Consider the following 22,595-nt stretch of genomic DNA (forward strand, 5'->3'; position numbering starts at 1 on the left):
ATCTAGATTGATCATACATATGTTTTTTTATGCATGAATGACAAATGCTTATGACATTATGATGTGAACATGTTAGTTAGTTATCGCTATGGATATCATGATTTATGTTTGAGTAGATATGTTGTGAAGTTGTATCATGCTTGTTAGCGCTTGAAATTTCACCTCAGGCTGAGAAAGGTAAACCTCAAGGCTACATCAAACCATTTAGCCTCGTAGCTAGCCCTACGGGGCAGGAGAAGGCTCTCTCCGGTCAATCTCAGTAGATCTTCAATGGGATGAGATGACCAACAAGGTAACACTGATATTAGGCTAGTAAACTGATTAAAAAGGTTGATTTGGGGTTTTTAGGGTTTTTGGTGGCAAATTGAGGAATTGCAATTTTGGGTGCGGGGATTGGACACAGTTTCTGCAGGGGGTTCCTTGGGGCGAGGTAGGAAACAGTATTGATGCCTTAACTTGAGATGGATGATCAGGAATGAAATATGAGGAGCTAAAGAGAGCAAACAATGACTTTGAATTCCCTTTAGACAGTAGAAAACATGGAAATTAAACAAATTTAAAAGCAGAGCATGGCTAGCATGAATTCCTACTTTAACACTTCATTTGTTTAATGTGCAGCAGTAAAGAAAGGAAATGAATCACATAACAAAGCTTACAAGAACATTGAGAAACACACCATCAACACATGAGTCCACAAGAATCCCAAAGATGACTGCAAAACCCTGGTCTTCCTTAGCCAAAAATTGGAGAGATACAGTGAAAATATACAATGATAGCTTCTCCCTCAAGAGTCCAACCATGAAAATGAGCAAGAAAGTACATAATATAGATGATCTAACCTCTTTCCCTGCCTCCATGGGTCGAGCTCACTATCCTAGGAGCTGTTTCAACCACCTCTAAACTAAGCACTACAAAATAGGCAGTCAAAACAACTTGCCTCTATAAACATGGAAACCAGTTCATACATTCAATTTTTACCCTTTACATGAATAAATATTCTAGAAGAGTTACAAAAGGGTAAAAGTGTCTAAAAAGTGTCACAATTACATCAAAGAAGACCATCATTAACCTCAAAAAGTCAAACCAAGTCACACTGTGCTTTTGCGAGCTGTTACAGTGAAATCTGGCAAAGTTTGCCTGACGGGTCGCGCACATCTGCCTGACGGGTCGCGCACATTGGGAGCTCTGTTTGAAGCACTTGCAGGTGTTAGAATTGGGTGCAGTATAGCTCGTTGGAAAGGTCTGTGAGTCTACTTTCCAACCCAACTAGATTTTTTGAATTTGGAGGTCATTTGCCCTGTCAAAACTTAATTCTCCCAAGACTGGTTTCTGCAACTCAAAAAAGGGGCAGAAAGTCAAATTTTGCATGTATTTTGACCTTCTGGAGGCTCAAAACTCCATAAAAACTCAAGTCCATCCATAGGCATATGTAACTTTGCATAAAAAATCTAGAAATGCTGAGTTTTTGCAAAAAGGAGCTGCCATGACAAAGGGTCTCACCGGGGGTGAGACCCGTTGAGGAGCCAAAACCTGTAAATTTCCAAAAAATGCCAAAATTACCCAAAATTCTCAAAAAAATTTGGGATTTGAGTTGTGGCTAGGCTAATGAGTGCCATGATCCTTGAGAGAAGCCTCAGCCAAGATACGGAGGGGATTTGGCTTCTTTCTCTGTTTTTGAGCCTCGGTCAACCTCCTTTGAAAAACTTTCATTTTGGCTTTGCATACATGCATCCTTGCCCAATAATGATTCTTCATATTCCTCAACAGCTTTTTATCTTGGTTGGCCTTAACCAACAGCCTCTCTAAGTATGTATTCACCTGGATGAGCATTGACTCTCGGTCAGCAGGTAATGGATCACCGGGTCTTCTTCGGTTCAAGACTCGGTCACTACGAATCCTCCATAACTCATCCAGTGCTTTCTCCTCCTCCAACTGTTTGTTCCGCTGCTCCAGGTAAGTGATAGTCCATTGGGCACCCTCAAGTCTCTTCTGCAAAACATCATTTTCAGCTCTCAGATGCTGAATGATCTCCTTTGCCTCTCGGCTAGGAGAACTGGCCTCAAGATCAATGACCTCGGTGTCGGGGACTCCTGATGGACCCTCATGAATCATGGGCTGTTTGCCCCTCTGTGGTACCTGTGCTGGTGAAGAAAGCGAGGCCCCTTCCACCTGACATGGAGATAACACTCGCTGTGCTGATGATGAAGGCGAGACCCCTTCCACCTACTGTGGAGATAGTACTCACCTGGCTGCTGCAAATAAGGCCCTTGGGCCTTTCTGATAGGTGACCAAAGGTGTAGAGCTGGCATGTCGGGTGACCGGAATATCAGGCTGCTGAGATGGTCCTCCCTCCTCATGAATGACCTCATGATGTGGCTGGGGTGGCACTGTGAAAAACTCATGAGAGATAAACTCCTCCCATGAGATACCCTGCTGTGTCAACTGATGCAAGACTATGAGCTGAATCAAACCATAATGACATAAGCTCCTGTACTGTTGGGCCGGGGTCTTCCTCTGCAACATGGGCACCATCTTCTGAATGTTCTGAAAGAAGAAAACCGAGATGTTCATCATCCTCACTCGGGTGAAGTGCATCAAGAGGCGAATGTGATATGAGTACACCTGTGAAAATCTGCCCTCACAGGTAAAATAGTGCATAATAAGCCTCATGATGGGAGCATACTCGCTCTGGAGAAATCTGAATGGAAAAACACCCGCTAAATGTCTCAAGAATGATGGCCGAACATAAGGCTCAAAGTGAACAATATCTAGCAACTTGCACTTAGGCCACACCTCACCAACATTCGGTATCCCTGTAGCATGTGAGATCACATCGGGTGTCAATGTGAAATCTACCCCTGCTAGATTGACATGTCCATCATGCAAATGTAAAACAAAGAGGCGGGCCAACTCTCTGTGATGTTGAATCCGGGAGATCCTCTCACAAAACTGATAACAAGACATGTACTGAAAACAAGTCACTGCCATGGGACAAGCCTGTAATTCTACCAAAGAGGTGGGCTCCTCTCGCTTATGATGTCCACACTTACCTCCCCTACGAGGCCTCCTCTGTACCTCAACCTCTGTAGATGATGAATGGTCATCACTTTGCTCATAAGTTTCGGTTTCTGACATGGTTTAGGAGCAAAGTGGACAAACTGAACTGCTGTCTCTGCCTGCAAAAAGTGCTGAACTCTATGCTGTTTCAAGGGGAAAAAGACATGAGGGAAATGTCAGGGGAGGGATCTTTTAACAAGGAATGGGAATATATAAATATAACAGGGAATTTTTAAGGGAAATGTTGCAAATCATTATGCATATAGGAATACATATTTATAATTGGGAAATCATTTGCAAAGATCATTGCATATGGGAAAAAACATATATGAAAGTGAACATGGGAATATGCATACATGTATTAATAGGGGAAATAGGGAAACCATGAACAAAACATGCTGACATATTTACCAACATTTTTGCTTTATTTACACATGCATATGGTGGAGGAGAACTAGGGTTTGAATTTTGTTTTTTTTTTTGATGCTTTGGGAGAGGGGTAGGGTTTTCATTTTTAGTGATTAGGGATGGGGAAAGATTTGCATTTTATTTGTAAAATACAATGGGAAAAGAGATGAACATATAAGTGTGAGTGAAAGGGAAAGGGGGGAAACAAACCAAAGGGAACAATAGCTTGAAACAACACAAACCCTAGCACAATTTGCTCATTAACATTGCAGCCATATAAAGGAGTTCCACTTGCAAAATTTTAATCATTTTAACATGTTCATGACACCCACCATTCATAACCAGCAACCAATCCTTGTTTATAGCACCTACCTCGAACAATTTGATAGCTTGGAGGGCGTTTGAGGGAATTCGTTTGAAGTTTGCAGCAAAACAGTCCAACGGGTCACACACCACGCCCAACGGGTCGCGCCCCTCTGACGGGTCGCGCCCGTTGTTTTTCTGAATGGTGGGAGACCTTCTGACGGGTCGCGCGCACCCAACAGGTCGCGCACCTGGCTCAACGGGTCGCGCACCTCTCTGCTGCCCGAAACTGCTCTGCCTTTGCTCCTTTCTCACAATCGCTCTCTCAAACCTCTCTTGCAAGCGTTAGGATGCACAATGAGAGTGAAAGGAGGGAATTTAGGCTTTTATAAGTTTCATTTGAAAAAATTTCATTCATAAACCCACTTTCTAATGTTTTCCTTTTGACACTTTATAACACTGATTTTTGGTTTCTTTTATCCTGAATTTGACTCATTGAGTGCTTTGACTTGATTCTTTTTGCAGGTAGATCATTTGAGGGACCTTGGCAAAGGGACCAGGGTTGCATTTTGTCCGCTGAAGACTTTTGAAATTTCATCACTTATTTACAAAAACTGAGAAAATGACCTTGGCTTTAAAAACAAAGTTTTTAAATCCAAGGTGAAAGTTCACTGTACAAGATAAAAATATCGAAGAAACATGTTTACAAACCTCCCTCTGGCTTGCTGAGTACTCATGGATTTTCTTAGACATGACCTTGCAGAGATAAATGACCAAAACCCTAGGCCTAGGACTTTGACCTCAAGACAAATCAAGACAAGCTTGAAAAACTTAATGACTAATATGACCTGATCCAGCAAAGCCAAGAGGGGTAAAAATAGACCAGCTCCTCCATCAGGGTTATGGCATGCCTAACGGGATGCAAAATTTGACACTGATGAGACACCTACTAATGCAAATGCAAAGAGCTTTGATCACTGATGGAGGGCTTTCAAGACCGACACTAACAATGCTAACCTAGATTGATTGTGCAGACAATATAGCCTCCCCTGAGGTACATTAACGTATGAGGTTTCTTATGTAGTATACTTGGTGCTTCATTCTTGATTATGTTGTCTATTTGATGTTGAATGTTTGGTGTCTATTATGTTTCCTAGTTAATTTATTTAACATGTTATGTTGCAAGTTGGTATGAATGTTTGATGAATTGCATAATATGAGTATGTGTTCAAATGATCTTGTTTTAAGATGATTGTACTAAAATATATGTGTTGAGACAGTTGATATATACTTGAGTATAGTAGGTGATAGTTGTAGTATTATGACTGATGACTATGAGTTGACTATGGATTATGACATGATTTTTAGTCTTGGTGGCAATTGATTTCAAATTAATAGATATGATTGTCTTGATATTTGGAACATGTGGTTGACATGTGTGAGCATTTGCAGGGTAAAATTTTTGGTATTATCATGAAAAGGTAATAGTTGACATGTCTATATAACTAACAGTTGGGTGGTGTGACAACATATAGTAAGCCTTGATTCCAACAAGGTAAAAATGTAAAAGAAATGAATTGGGCAAGAATTCCTTTGGCTATGTTTGGAAACCCTAATTTTGAATGAATGAGTTCTTTGCTACACATGAAGTCTTCTTAACCTTAATTTTGTTTGACATTATGTGGATATGTGCTATATTCATGAACATGCACTTGACAGGTATATTAGCTAGTATTTAGCTACAGGTGGATCTATTAAAGGATTGGAGTCCCTTGAGAGATGGCGTGGATGTGTTCAGTTGCAAGAAGTGTGCTTGGCATAATAAGATGAGGTAATTGGTGTATTATTATGCTTAATTATACTTTGACAGTTATGTGTTTATGGTAGCATCATGCAGGGAGTTGCATGACAAGATAGGCTGCCATGAAATCTTGAAGATGGCTCAGGTTGAGCTTTCCTTGGGAACCATGGGTATTGAGTCATGGTGTTATTTTTTTGTTTTTGATATTTTGAGCTTGATTTGTGGTTTTTTTTTTATGTCTGGCGCAAGGCCTTGCCACTTTGTTGTAGTGTAATATTGTTATGGGTTTTCGTGGTCTTCTTCTTGGTTTTTTCTTATCTTCTCTTTTATTGTTTTGAGTCTTTGGAATTGGTTGGGAAAGAGGAAAGTTGATGGATCTCGAGGAGAGTTGTGTGGTACCTGAAAGGTAATATAAGATTCAGATGAAGCTCGGTGCATGAGTAAGCGTAGTGGAAGGTAAGTTTATGACATTCAGTTGGACTGGATGGGTCCATTGTGGTAAATGGATGGTAGCAATATAGTCATGAGAAAGGTAACCGAAAAAGGTAAAGTAAATGGATTTGAGGTGTCATATGCTTTGGATATGTTGGGAATTGTTGTTGTCAATGCCTAGGCATAAATAAGGAAGTTCTCTTAACCTATACCTTGTGTTATCTGGTAATTATGTTATGATCATGATTATGTTGATGTTTATATATGTATACATGAATGTATGTATGTCGTTGTCTGAAAAGGTGATGATTGTTTTATGCTAACGATTATATATGTATGTATCTATGTCATTGTTTGATAGGGATTGTTAGGGATCATTCTTGTGAAGGAATAATTGCTTACGTAATTGAATGGCATGAAGAGGTTCCTAGTTCATGAGCAATCAAGTGGGAAGAGTAGTCATGACAAATATACAAGGTCAGTATCATGTGGTTATGAGTTTATATAATGTGATTATATTATTTCTATGTTATGGACATGTTATACTAGGATACACCAGTAGAATGAAAGTAGTGTGGTCTGCGGCAAGTTAAGACAAGCATGGATAAGACAGCAGAAGCAGGGTTTATTGGTAGAGTCAGTGTGGTTCTATACGTGTGGTACTACGGTTATGCATATGTTTTATATGTTGTACATGTTGCATCTATGATGTGTGCACTTGTGGTGTTGTGTATACATAGCATGTGTACATGTTATTTATGCAATGTTATGTATAGGATGGTACAAATAGGGTTGTGTGAATATTGCATATGGGGTGTTGTATACATATTGTACTATCTTCATGACGTATATGCGGCGTGTGTGCATATGGTGCTCTGTGCATGTTGGATATGCAATGTTGTGTACATATAATGCTATGTACATGTTGGGAATGCAATGTTATGTACAAGTGGTGTTGCGTGCATGTTGTACATGTGGTTCTATGTACATATGGTGTGGTGTGCATGATTGTACAAGTGGTGATGTGTGCATGTGGTGTTGTGTACATGTTGTACAAGTGGCATTGTGTGCAGGTGGTGTTGTGTACATGTCTTGCATGTGGTGTTGTGTACATGTGGTGTTGCGTACATGTTGTGCATGTGGTACTATGTACATGTGGTATTGTGTACATGTTGTACAAGTGGTGTGGTGTACATGTGGCATTGTGTACATGTTGTGCAGGTGGCATCGTGTACATGTGATGTTGTGCACACATTGTGTAGGTGGTGCAGTGTACCGTTGGTACTGTGTACATGTTGTACATGTTGTACATATGGTATTGGTGCATGTGTAGTATTGTGTACATGTCATACATGTTGTGTTGAGGGCATGTGGTATTATGTATGTGCATCATGTAGTCGTGGTATTGTGGCCTGTGTACTCGTTGTGTTGTTCTCTGTATGTACATGTATTGTGTGGTATTGCACATCGAGTATAGATGGATGCACTTTGTTGTACATTGGTTGTAGGTGTATGCATTGTATGTAAGGTGTAGGTGCATGTATTGCATGGTGTTGTGTGTCAGGTGTGGTTGTATGTGTGTGATGCACACTATGCGTATGTGCACCTGGTAGAGGATAAGGCACTGGGTGTTTGTTGGGTGTGGAAACCTATCCGGTGTGTGTACAAAAGAACAAAGGCAGAAGTAAGGATCGATGAAGGATAAGTATTGTATATTATTTAAGGTTTACTATGCATGTGATTTATGATTCTAATATATCATGACTATATGTGATCTATGATTTTGGTTTATGATGGTTACATGTGATTTATGATTTTGATCTATGATGGTTTTGTTTTGAGCTAACCTGATGTGATATTTTTATACATGTTGATTTGGTCAAAGATATTAATTTGACTTCTTTTGATAGGAAGCGAACATGATTCCAAGTGTACCTTATTGACAAACTACCAATGAGGTATGATTTGAATTTATTTCAAATCTAATGGAAGTTATGTGCTTGGTACAGGAATGCATGAAATGCCCGGTTGGGTGATTGAAATCGATTGCAAGAATCAGCAGCAACAACAAAATAAATTGGAACATGCAGCAGTATGCAGGTAAATCACTTCATAAGCAGGGCCATTGTGGGACACTGGTACCCAATTGTGTCCATTGATTTCCATGAGCATGCTATGATTGGTATGATGTGTTGAGGCAGGGATATGCCTTGGTTTTTGTATCTTCTGATGCAAGGAATCCTTGCCAAGGGATGGACTGCCCGGGATGGGGGTGCCAACAGAACTTGGAAGGTGAGTGACTGCACGGAAGGGATTAACCGGATTGCTCGAGGGACTGTGTAGCAGATAAGGGAGGGTTGGGGATGGATTTTTTTTTTGTCATTAGCATTGCCAGATGGAATCAGATGCAAATTGGGAGTGCGCCTTGGAACAATGAGTCAGTAATTGTTTGTTGAGAGGACAAGTGGCGCAGGATTATAGCATTGGACATTGGATGCAGATTTGACTTTGCAGTGGATTCTGGACTTCCTGGGAAGGAGGTGAATCCTGGTATTACTTTGAGGGTGGAGGTGTGAGCCTCTAGATTCCCTTGTTGATTGATATGGGCATCATATCCTTTATTTGTTGGTTAAGAAAATGTGTATATGTGTGTATTATTGTAAATATCGTAATGAGATGTGTTATAAAGCTCTAATATGTGGTATAGTTTTTATCTAGTCATGTTGTCATGATGTTTTTCTTTTGAGTGGGTCACTCATTGTAAATACTGAAACAAGATGTGTTATAAATCTCCATGGGCAGTATGTTTTTTTTCAACAGTATTGTTGGTTATAGGTGTCATTGAACACCGAGGACGATGTTCCCCCAAGGGGGAGGGTTCTGTAACAACCCTGGTGAAAATTCCATGTAAAAATATATAAATACTACAGATGAGAGGACACGTATTCCAAGCTTAATGGTGGGAAGGACATCCTAGTGGGTGTTCATTTGGTTGTTTATGGTTAAGGATATTGGAAAAGGCATTAAAGAGGCAAAAAAGTATTTTGGTACATTTATTTATGAAAATAATGGAAATTAGGAGAAAAAGGAGGTGAAAGGTCACAAGTTGTATGTGAGGAGGAAAATGAAGGAAAATAATGGAAATTAGGAGAAAAAGGAGGTGAAAGGTCACACGTTGCATGTGAGGAGGAAAATAATGGAAAATGAAGAAAATGGAGGCCGCATTCATAAAAAGGATTTTGAGGATCAGTTGGCAAGCTTCTTCCTTTCAAGTGAGTCTTTTGTCAGTTTAGTTTTGGGAGCTCTCTCATTATTCACTCTCTCTCTCATACTCTTGGAGACTTAGAGTTTTATTGGAGCACTCTTGGTGGGTGTGGCATACTTGGATTCTTGGAGAAAGAAGGCAAAGGAAGAGCAGGAAAGCGTAAGAAGGCATTGCCATCAACAGCTACATTAGATTGCTTTCAGGTACCGAGTTTCATGTATGATTTCTTCACTAATTTTGGCATGCATGGCACATGCATGTGGTTTCTTGGTTATGATCTATCATTGGCATGGAGGATGGTTAGGATTGACAGTGGATTGCTTAGCCTTACCATTTCCTGGATAGCCATGGTGATTGTGGGTTTACTTTCATTGATTTGTTTTGGTTGGTTCTCATGTTTCCTTAGCTTGGGTTGATTTATTAGTCCTGGAATCCTTGGTTGAACAAAGGCTCTAGAAGCCCTGTAACAGCTTGGGTTGAGTTACTAGTCTTAGAAGCCCTGATTGGACAAATGCTCTGGAAGCCCTTGGTGGGTTGAGTTACTAGTCCTCAAAGCCTTGGTTGGACAAACACTCTGGAAACCCTGTATAAGTTGTGGGTTAAGTTACTAATTTTGGAAGCCTTGGTTGGAAAAACACTCTGGAAGCACTAGAAGGCTTAGATGGAGACCAATCTAATGATGGTTTTTGGTGATGTCCGATGGTGAGGTGGAATCACTATTTGATGGGTTGAGGTGGGTGGACTCTCAAATCCCTAGATGAGTTTTGATTGGTGTGTTCTCTGAGATCCCACATTCATGCTTGGAATATGGCATGGGGGTGATTGGCTAAAGAGAGACTTGGCTCAGCCATTCTACGGTCAGGTGGAACGTGGTAGTCCCATCTCCGGTTGGTTCATTTCATTCATTAATGAGAAATCCATTCCCTTTATTTTCATGTGTAAAGGTAACGATGTATTTATGGATTTGATGGCTTATATGTTTATTTTATTTTTGTTCCTATTATGTTGGTTATATGCACATTTACCCTAGAAGGTGTTACACTTATGGAGAACCATCCAGCGTCTCCTGCATACTTAAGTGGAATTTATATGACATGGAATTTTGGTTTTCCAACCCTCAAAAATATATTGAAAGCTATTCAGAATGCTTTCTATATCGTTGACATTTTCCAAGTCATTTTTCCAGACCACTAATGTGAAGGAGCACTAACGAAAGACATGTCAAATGTATCCTTCATACTTCTCACACATAACGCATCGGGATGGACCTTGAATGTTTCTCTTTTTATGGTTCTTTGCCATCAAAATATTTCCATGAACCATTTCGCATCAGAACATATTGATTTTTGGTAAACCATCCTTGTGCCAAATTCTTCCCCATAACCTATCTGGAGGTGGAGGTGGAAATTTTTGAACTAACAATGCATATCCTACCCTAAATGAATAGATGCACTTCTTATTTCCCGTCCATGTTCTTTGTTCCAACCTTATTGTTACAGATGGAGTGAGGCCCTTTAATGAATTGATCAGTGAGATCCAATGATACTGGAGATTGGGAGGGAGATTGTGGCATTTACAACCAATCCAATGACCATTGGCATCCCATTGTGAAATGATGGTGATCTTATTATATCCATTTGATTCCATCCAATTAGAAACCTTCTTAACTCCTTCATTCTCATCCATCAATAATGTTGATGGAACACAATCTTTCCACAAATTGATACATGCACCATTTCTAGTTTTTCACCCCAAGTGGTCGAGAATGATAGGGGCTACTGCTTTGCACAATTTTCATATTTTGGATCTCTACTCTGGTTATATTTCTCTTTCAATTCCAATGAGCCTACTTTTGTGGAATTATTTGTGCACAAATATCAGGTTCCACCATTATTTAGAGTCTGAAAGGAGACACCAAACAATATTTTCTCCCAAGGCCAAATTCTTGAGCTTATGGTCTTTAATCACTAACACATTAAATTTTTTTGGTAGACACACTATGCTCAAGTTCATCAAATGGAATTTGTTTTCATCATTTTCCCCCCCTTATCAAAGGAACTTCTAAAGAAGACCATCAATCTAATGTATTATTCCTTTTGGGGTGAACATACCAGATCCCATATAGACAGGAAGGGATGAAAACATAGATTTAATTAATATAACCTTACTGCTGCTTCAACCATTTTGACCCCCAATATTGAATTCTTTTTCTAATTTTTTTGCAAGACCTCTTCCTAATCATCAACATTTGTTACTCCTAATGAAATTGGAATTCCTAAATATTTAAAGGATCTATAATCAATTACAACAGGGAATTATAAAATCCTTGATACATCGTTTAGAGACACTTTAGAACTCTTTCATCCATATATTTGGAATTATTTTTATTTAATAATCCTTTGGATAAGTGGAGATAGGAACTCAAAATTCAATTGAAGCAATTTGCAATTATTTTAGAGGCCCCACCCAAGGAGGAGGGTATCATTTTCGAACTAGGAGTGATTTAACCCTTTTACATTTTGAGCAATACTCAACCCAACAAGCTTGTCTTCATGTCTTTCTTTTTCTAGAATCTTTTTCCTACTTTCAGCCATAATGATATAAATCAAAGGGGATTGGGGGCAGCCCTACCATAGTCACCTCGAAGTGACAAAAAAAGCAGTGGGATCTTATACAAGCTTTAATCCATTTGATGAATTCATTACAAAATATCATATTTTCTAACATCAAGAAATGATAAGAGTGCTTTACTTGATTAAATGAATTTTTTGTGTCCAACTAAATAACCAAACCAAGCTCGTCTGCTTCCTTGCTAATGTGAATTGTTTCTTAGACAAGGATAATATTATACGAAATTTGTCTTTGCTTCATAAATCCTCCTTCATTCTCTGAAATGATTTCCAATAATAGTTTTTTCAATATTGATGTTATGATAATAGTTAAAACTTTATAAGTAGTGTTATCAAGGAAGATAGGTCAAAATTGAGTGAAATTCACAGGACTCGAATCTCTTGGAATTAGAGCAAGATAGGAGGAATTTGTGCCGCCCCCAATCTTATCCTTTCTTCATGTTCCATTCAACATTTGCAACAAGTAATTTTTAATCATGGGCAAAAAAGATCTATAAAACCTTATGGTGAATCCATCCAGATCGGGGACTTTATTTGGGTCCAAATCTCTTATGACTTCCATAACTTATGCTTCCTCTATTTCTTCAACAAGGAGCTTGTTAGCCAATTTCAAGACAATAGAAGGGATACAATGAAGGAATTCTTATACTTGAATCATGTATACTTCTCTATCTTCTTGATAAAGGGCCTAGAAATGAAGATATGTTTCTTGCTTGATATCCTCAAAGGAAATCAACCTCAGCCTTCCTTTAGGGGATATCTCCTTAACTCGATTTAGAAGCTCGTGAGCCTTTGCTTGCTTGTGAAAGTAGGAAGTACGTTTATCTCCTGCTTAGAGCCACAGGCTATGATATTTTAACCTCCATAGCTCTTCTTCCTACCATCTTACTACAAAAAATTTATTCGTTACCTCCTTTTATTGTTTGGGATGTCAAGGCTCCACTTGATTATTTTCTATTAGACTTTGATTAGTTTCTAATTGCTTAACTAGCTCTAATCTTTTTTATCCAGGGGGCTAATAATTTTCTTTGACCCATTTACTTATAACTTGTTTCACTTATTTTAATTTTTATTCCCACACATAGGTAGGTGATCCAATTATATGAAGCCTCCATGTCTTCCTAATTAATTCCACTACTTCCTTCTACCATTCATGGTTGAATATGAACGGTATTGGGCCAAGATCCTCCATACAATCCATTAACAAAGAGATTGGTCGATGATATGATTCACCTTCGGTCATGATTGCAAAAATATAGCATATCCCCTTTAGAAGTTATTTACTATGTATTAGAAATCAATCCAATTGGGCTGCTATGTGGTTTTCCCCACTCCTTCTATTCGTCCAGGTGTATTTTCCTATTTTGGGGCGAATGTCCATTAGATCCCATTCATTTATTAGATCTTTCATTCACTCTTCGAATGGATCACACACTCGACATCCCCCTCTCTTCTCCGATGACCTAAGAATAGTATTAAAAGCCCCTCATATTATGCAGTTATTTTGCCAAAGCCTCTCTTTAAGAGAGATGAATGAGTCCCAAAATTATGAATTTTCCTCGCATAACACGTGTGCATATACTTTGATGACGGGTATTTGTTCACCCGTATCCTTTCTTTCCAAAAGCACAATTTCCCAAAATTGAGATCTTAAACAATCTAATAGATTAAAATAGGAATCTGACCATAAAGTACTTAACATGCCTGAAACTCCCTTGGAGCCTTTCACAATTCCAGCATTATCTCTCCAAAAGGATTTACTTGCATTTATAGCTTATGTTTCTTTAGTCTTGGTTTCCTTAAGCAAAATAATCAAGGCCTCTCATGTTTCACCACATCTTTAACCGAAAGGGATTTTATGGGACTTCATAAACCCCTTATATTATAATATACAATCTTCATCATTTTTTCCGAGCACTTTGATGGCCACCTCCTCCTTCTTTTGGTGATTCCATTCCTTTGGTTTCTATTAGCTTGATTATCTCAATTATTACTGTTTGGTTACCCAATTTTTTATTTTGTTCTACCTCTATTTCTCTAACAATCTTCTTAATGGACCTTCCTTTCTTTTTCTTAGTACTCCTTGTCTCATGGATACTACCTTCATCCACCCAAATTATGGTTTGATCCATGTTTTGAGTTAATATCCTTGAATAAGATGGACCATCTTCAACATTCCTGGATTTGGACGGACAACTTCCACAATTATTTATTGGAGCATCATGAGCCTCTGTATGAATCGACTTTGTGGGTTGCATATTTGAATTATTGGAACCTTTGTTGTGTCATTTATCTCTCCATATTATTGTTCAAGGTTTACTTCTTTCTCACCAAAGGCCCTCTTCTTTGAACTAGGGTTTGATTCTTCCTAATCATTTCAACTTGATGCTACAAGACGTTGAAAGGATTTGCCAATGTTGAGGCCCCATTTTTGTTTTGGGTATTATAGTTCTTAGTTGTTTTTTATTTACCTTTATTCCCTCCTTTATTTTGGGTCTTATATTTCTCTTCTTGTTTTGTTGGTGAATCTAAGCCCTTACTTACTTGGGCCTTCTTGCAATCTCTAGCGAAATTTCCATATTCATGACAAAATTGAAATTTAAATGGTATATGCTCATAATGAAAACTATGGCAATGAGTCCATTCCCCCAGGGTGAGATTAATTTCTGAAGGCAAATCCTTCTCTAGATCAATCTCCACACAAATATTGGCACATGTAAAATGGGTTCCTTTGGGTTCAGCACTATCCAAATATTTTCCAACTTTGTTTCCAATTTCTCACAGAAAGTCATCACTCTAGCAAGAGAGTGAGAGGCAAGGAATCTTAACCCATACAAGTACGTCATTCTAAATATATTCATCTAGGTCAAATTCTAGTGACCATTTATTCAAGTACATACCTAAAGATCCAAAAAATAGGGCCTACTTCTGAAGATCAAATATTTATCCTCCTTGACTTTAAATAAAAAAGAAAAAACGCCATTGCCACAAGTGCATAGTCCAATATTACCCTTCGTTATTGGTTTCCAATTTTTATCCATCCATGCTTCTATAGATTGAGGGTACAACTACATCAATCAGAAAATCCAGGGTTTCTCTTTAGACTCTTGTGGGAAGAGCCATTGATGGAATGGCTTCCATCTTCTTCATGAACTTCGCCTGTGCTTCTCTACTTATGGGATTTTTCAAAAAAGTAGGCACAAGATATTGGAAGGCAACAATCTTGTCTAGAAGAGGGGAAGAGGTCCCTCTGGGGATGCCATAGCAAAATAAGAGGGTTTCAACAGAGCTTGGGCGGGTCACAGACCTGAGAGTTTAAAAATAACCACTCATTTTTTTAAGAGTCTTTTATTTAAATCTATCCTATCATTAATTAAAGGATATTATTATTGTAATATTTGTCATTCCTTTATAAATAATACCAAATATATGGAATAACCCCTATGGCTGCAGAATTCCATTCTCCAGCCTAAAGTGTGAGGATCGCGAGATCCTCATTGGATGCCTTTAAAGATGTTCCTTGTCACCACGAACAATCTGAGAAACAACACCGTTTATGACATTGTTGTCGGGGAGTGAAGTGTAAAGATTTTTTTTCCTTGGTAAATGAAAAATGATTAAGTCTATGACATTTTGGTGAATGGGAGAATAGGGGCACACACTTTGGAAGTTTCAAGAAAATATGTATTTAACATTTCATCGGGTGACTCCTTAATTTTTTATTTTATTTTGAATAAGTTCGGTAGGAATACATCATCATCGTGTCCAACTTCTCACCTCGATCAGGGGGGATAGCACAAGATTTGAACCCAATTTTTCCGGTTCGGGGAGACTTCATTTCCACGGCCATTGCCAATTGAGCTACCCTAAGCGGATGACTCCTTAATTTATTTGCATTGTTCATATCGTTTAAATGGATTTTTATTGGGCTTATTTGGTATCTTCACAATTTTCTCCTCTTGATTTTTCTAACATACTTGTTTTTCCTAATGAGATTCCTGACACAGATGTATCAGATAACCATCTCCCTCAGTTTTGAGAAGATGAAAATGACAAACCTGCTCAAAGCTTGATTGATTCCCATGAGTGTATACAAGAATTGGAGTTTATCGCGAAGAAATTCAAATGAACATGTTCTCCTTGGAAGGTAATGTCTGATGATGGTACATGACACTTCCTCCTGGTAGCATCTCTTCTTTAAGAGATTTTCATTTTGTCTTTTGTAGTTATTATAAAAGTATGTACCCTACCAAATTACTCCTTAAAGATTGTTACTATTTGAAGGAACATTATAATAATTCTTATTTAGGGTTTTAGGAAAGAAAATATTATGTCAATTATGAAGAATCTGAAGTTGTTAGTTGGCAAGATAAATCTTATGATTCTAAAGAGACATGTTTATCCTCTCTTGCTTTACAAACTAAATGTCTCACTAAACATGACATGATAATCTCAAGTTTTGATTACCAGGAAAATCCTTCTATTATAAATCAAAAAGTACATATATGTCCTAAAGAATCTCACAATTTAATGACCAATGTTGAATTGGTTTATCCTTATTTGAATTCTTTGATCACATTACTAATTAAGTTTGTGAAGAAAGTGGTTTTTAAGAAGAAAAATATACGACACCTGATAAGGAAGAATCCACATTATATGCACATCAAAAATCAATTGATCAAGACCCTTTTCAATCAAGTGATTTAGTTTTTCAATCATCTCCTACAGAAGAAAAGGTATGTGATGATGTCTTCAATAGTTCTGATTTTGTTTCATTTGATGTTCATGTTGATTATTCTAAACCACCAATGCATGGTGAATATGATGATGAACAATTAATTCCATGTTGCAATCTTGAAATAAGTGATGATTTGTATACAATTTCTTATTTGCCATCATTGTATATCTATAATACCTTTGATTCTAATAAGCATAATCAAAATGAGCATGTAATTGACATGACATTTTCCATTTTCGTAATAATTAACTTGTTTATGATAGCTAGACAGAGGATGGCGAATCTGACAATCTTGATTTCCCCTTTTCTTATGACAATCATAATATGCAAGGAAATCAATATGAAAACATTCTCTAAAGGTTTGGAATCATGAATTATTTAAATAATATAAAACTACTCGAAGTGAATCTTGTTCATATATCTACATTAATCCCTTTATCAAACCAATTGAGATTTTTCATACTTTATCAAATGTTTGGGATAAGGACTTTAAAGATACTGATAAGGACATTTCCATTAATGATAAATATTTTCAAAACATTCTAATACATGGAAATGGTCTATCTCATAACTTTATTTTAAATGGTATACAATTATTTACTTCACCATTTATAGATCAACCCTTTGATAAAACCTTCCAAATTATGCATGCATACAGAAACAAAATTATTAAAATTAATGTTGAAAGAGAACAAATGTTGATTTATACCATAAATCAACCTATTAAAGTATTGGAATAAATAGTTAAAGTTCACATTCGTGATAATATTCTTAGAGTATCTTTTCAAAATGCATCTACACCTCATACTTTGCACATAAATCTTCAATCCTTATTGGAAACAATGGAAAACCTAAATCATTTTTTAAGTAGTTTAAAATATAAGAAAATTTGTCATTAATATGCATGACTCTATGAATGGTTTTTCTTCATGTTGTTATGAGCATGAATCTCACAGGGATCTAAATTTCCATGGAACTAACCTTGTCACAAAGAAAGCAATGGGTGGGGAATCTACGAAAGGTCTTCCTATGAAATCATTGCAGGAAACATTATGCCCGAAAGTTTTGATCAATTGAACGTTCACACAAAGTACTATGGCTTTATGGAGGACTATATGGACAAGGTTTTTCAAAGAAAATCAACATATTGTTACCTATGCATTTACTTATTTTTTGGAAGTGGGTTAGTTGAGATAACTTACTCCCTCTTGTGTCCAGTTAAAATATTACTATTTTAGATAAGCATGAAGCCCACAGTTAGGGAGTATGGAGTTGGTAAGTTGTTAACTTGGTTACATTAGTTATTCAATTTCTTTGATCAAAATTGTTATTGAAACCACATATATAAACCACGCACACAGACACATGTTGTGTACATAAATAAACGTTTTTATAATGTTTATCACATATACTTTAGAATTTCATAAGTTAAAATGAATAAAGATGAATCTCTTGTGTCTTAAACACCTTAAGTGATCCTAGCAAGAATGATCTATTGATTTATGAATCTTATTTTGTATACATTGCCTTGATGAGTTTCAGGAAATGTCATTAAAGGGATTATGTTTTTTTTTTTTTTGTAAATCAGTAGATGTATATTAGATCACAAAATTACATAAGATACAAAAGGTCTGTATAACCAGACAGAACATCGAGCATCAAGCTTGATCGACCAAAATGGCTACACTCAGAGCTAGCAGGAACTAGGCCTGCGACTTAAGAATAGAGCCTTTCATTGACACTAACGAGCTAAACAAACTATCCTTTCACAATTGTAACGAAAAGTAGAAGTGGCTAACCACGCAGGGCTGCCTGACATAGGAAGCAAAACCATAGAGGGTCTAGGAAAGCCCATCGTACTCAAGACAGATTCAGACATTAAAAAGAAGCCAACAAAGGATGACTGGCGAAGAGCAGAGAGCGATGAAGCAATTACAACTCCAATTCCACGTAATCCTTACTGGTAGCACTTGGGCCGGCTGCTGCATTGTCAGGTTCTGGCTTTGGATTCCTCTGGGAGTTATGGCGTTTTACCATGCGGGTGTCGTTGTCCTCCGCCAGAACGTCAACCATAATGTTCATCCCCTGTCATATAGAGAGCTTGAAGAGCCTGATGAAGGCTCCCAGATTTTCAGACAACATCTTGAGTTCCTTTGTTAAAGACTTCATACAGACTTCCAGCGAATCCAGCCTCGCAAAGTTCTTGGCTGAGGCGAGCGATGTGGCATAGTATGCATCTTTCATAGCTTCTCCCTGCAGACTAAGAGCTTTGGCAAGCATGGTTTTCATGCGCCAGACTTCACTTTGGGTTCTCACGAACTGAGTGGCTTTGGTATCTAGAGTTCTTGGGTCCGAGATCCACTTGATCTCCTCCTCCATGGTGTGCATGTCTAGCCTCTCTTGGTCCTCATTGACCTCTGCTTCTATTTCCTCAATTTTCTTTTTTCCCCAAGCAGAGACCAAAGTTTCATAGGCCTCTCGGGCTCTTTTTAGTTCTCTGTTAGCGGAAGCATTACGACTACCTTTGTTTGTCATAGTGCTGTTGCAGGTATCAGCAAGATTCAAACAAGCTTCGGGAAACCAGACAGAGCGCAAAGGGCTTAGAACTGGGAGATGGGAATGATATGTTTGAGCCCTTTGGTGGATCATCTTAATTATAATTGAGGGTTGAATGTGATGGATCACGATCTTCAGCGAAGCCTTCGTAGAGCTGCGGTTTCTGACATAATTACTCCCTTTTAGATTTTCGCATGCCTTCCCCTGATTCTGATCCGAAGCCACTAAGTTGCCACGCTTGTAGCTGCTGGTCATGGGCCACGTGTCCTCAGCTACGCATTGCATAATCTGACGTTCATTCTTCTACGAGATTTTCCTCCCCTTCCGATTTGAGTGATGGTACCTCCCCTTACAATTCCAATTTGGGGCATAATGACCCAGGGAATGTCCATTAATGGCTGTCCTCATGCGTTATTGATGAACGGTACCATGGTACTGCTCAACCCCTCCCCCCTGTTCAGAATGTCGTGCCTTGAAAGTTGTAAACACTTGGCCCGAAGCTCTTCACATGTTACATCTTGCCAGCAGGTGTCTGGGTAGGTATTTTGATGATTGACCCCGTAGTTCGCTAGGCAGTCCGCTACTGCATTTGCAGTCCGTCTCACTGCCTGCACAATGACTCCGTCGAGGATTGAGAGGTGCTCTGCAATGAGCTCTGTAACTTTGGCCAGCCTCCAGTGCTTTGTAACCTTTCCAGGTCTTGATCCCTTCTGTAATTTCCTTGTTGCATTAATTGCCAGTAGTGAATCCCCTTCTACAACAGTAGCCCATGTTCCCAAGCGAATTAGTATTCGGAATCCCTGCTCTAATGCTGTGAATTAAAGGGATTATGTTCTTGCCACTAGGTTGGCAGGGGATTTTCTTTTGGTAACCATATTCTAAAAAGGTTTAGATACTCAATTCTAGCTAATCACTTCCAGTTGTCTTAGTGTTTTACATCCACCTATAACATAAAATATAACTAGTTTATGTGTGGGTAGAGTTGAAACTGTGAGATATTAACATACTTAATGAGAAATAATGATGACATGAGTACATCATATTACCTTCACTATCAGACATCATCCCTGTATGTTATAATATACAATATACCACAAAAGCAGACATATATATGGGGAATGCAGACATCTCCATTGGGGCTATAGACTTTCATTGGTAGTGGAGCAAGGACTATGGAATTAGGGTAAAACCTAGTGCATAAACATTCTGATTTAACATAAATTGTACTATTGTATCTACACATATAATCAAGGGATGCAGGTATCTATGCTGGAGCTATAGATGCTTGTTGGAAATAGAGAAAGGATTGTGGTATTAGGGTAGCCCCTAGTGCATAAACATCCTAATTTAATGCAACTTATGCTATTGTGTCTTCGCATGAGCTTAGAGGGGTTGTGCATGCTCTCTAAGGGTGGAGCAAGGCCTGTGATGTCGAGGTGACTACATCATGGGCTATGGATGCTCTTTTGTAGTGTAGCGACACTGAGAAGGCAAAGAGGGTACTCATATGAATCTTTACCTTACTATCTCAATCATTAAATATCTCTCTTGAGAGTAATCCTACCTTACATACTAAACTTGTTAATGCTAAATGAACTTCCATCATAAACCACTTTGAGATCTAATTACAACTGTTAGAATTGAATTTTGAGACCTAATTTTGTTACTAGTTGCCTCAAGTAATGATCATGTGAACTGAAAGTAGAACAGAGTATCTCAGACTTTATTAACAAATTGGACTCATCAAGTGTTTTATGCTTAGATATTTGTAATCAATGATTATGTCATTCTTCTTGTTGTCGAGCAAATAGGATATTAAGATATAAAAGACTTTCACCCATTTTTGATAAATTAGGGTTTGTTTATTTCTCCACTAGAATTTTCCCTTCTTCTTCTTTGCTAATAGATAAATTATTTTGAATCATGAGAGTGTTTTTTGTCTTTCATATTAGTGAAAATGATGCAATCTTCTTGCAAAATAGAAAACAAAAAATACATACACATTTTTGTTACCCTTTAGGGATATAGAAAATCTGGGCTTTATAGTTTGAAAAACAAAAGTGGATCTTAGATGGAATGTCATAGGCATCTTGTAAGAGTCCTGATGTCCCTCTTATAACTATTAAGCCCTCAAGTAGGGATATAGAATTTTTGTTTTGGGGGGGGGCGGGCCATATACTACTCCCATAATCTATGGGTTGGATCCCAACCCATAGATTAAAGTTTCTCTCCCATGTTCTTCGATGGGCGTGATATTTTGTGTATGGAAAAACATGCATTCTATAAAGTTTTGAAAAGCATATTATTAAAACCTATAAAATTAACACACATGAGAGCCCACTTCATATTCATGTCGTATTAAAGGAGGTTAACTCATGAACATGTTTCAAGTCGTCCATCAAAATTAATTTTCACGCATTGCTTTTAAACCATTTATTTTACTTTTATTTTTCTAAATTGGAAAAATAAAATTTACTGACATGAGAATGTATTCCAAATTTTAGGGATACTGCTTATAGATTAATTTGAAAAGAAATTACCGATGTTTACTGAAGTTAAAGTCAAGAGAACAATCAAATTGTTTTATACAAGGCATAAGGTACGTGAGTCATTTTATATTATATTAATTTGGGAATATATTTATTTAATAAAATGAAGTAAGGAAAGTAAATTTATTTGTTTCATTTTTAAGGTTTAAAGTAGTATGGGTGAAAATAAATGATTGGAATAAATTATTTTGTTAAATTATGTTTGTTTAAAGAGAAATCATTGATGTAATTAACGTTAATATTAAGGTTTTTATTATGAAAGGTTGCAAAAAGGAATGTTCGCAACTAACTCTCAATGTGATAAAAAGGTTGTAAATTATCGAAGGAGAGAGAGCGTTTTAGAGGAGAAGGAAACTTATGTTAAAGCAGTTCCAACCAGATTTTATGATTGTGTAACTTATTCATGCAATTTTGATATATAGTATTTTCTTTTAGCAATTATTTTGTTAGTTTTATATTGTTATTCAGGTACATGAAATGGTTTAAATAAGTTGACATAATTAGATGATAAATCATTCTAAAATTACTTAATCCATTCTTCTTTCTAGATATATATTATCTAAAGCATATGAATCATGAGATTTAATTGATTGATTGCAGGTTGAATTTATTAATGCATGACGTTAATGAATCCATTGCATCTTTCATGTGAAATATAAATACATATTGACCATATGTGCTTATTCTTTTATTTTGTTTGTTCATATTATTATATCTTGGTGTTTGTTAACCATTTGATATTTGACATGATCATTGTTATTTCGTTGCAACTATTACTTGAATTATCTATCTTCAAATATATACTATCTAAGGTTTTTAATTCAAGATATTTACTTAATTTGATGTAGGTCGAAAT

The sequence above is a fragment of the Pinus tabuliformis genome, chromosome 4_2 (assembly GCF_031772625.1).
Source record: "Pinus tabuliformis cultivar Carrire ecotype Pingquan chromosome 4_2, CPIR1, whole genome shotgun sequence".
Taxonomy (NCBI): domain Eukaryota; kingdom Viridiplantae; phylum Streptophyta; class Pinopsida; order Pinales; family Pinaceae; genus Pinus; species Pinus tabuliformis.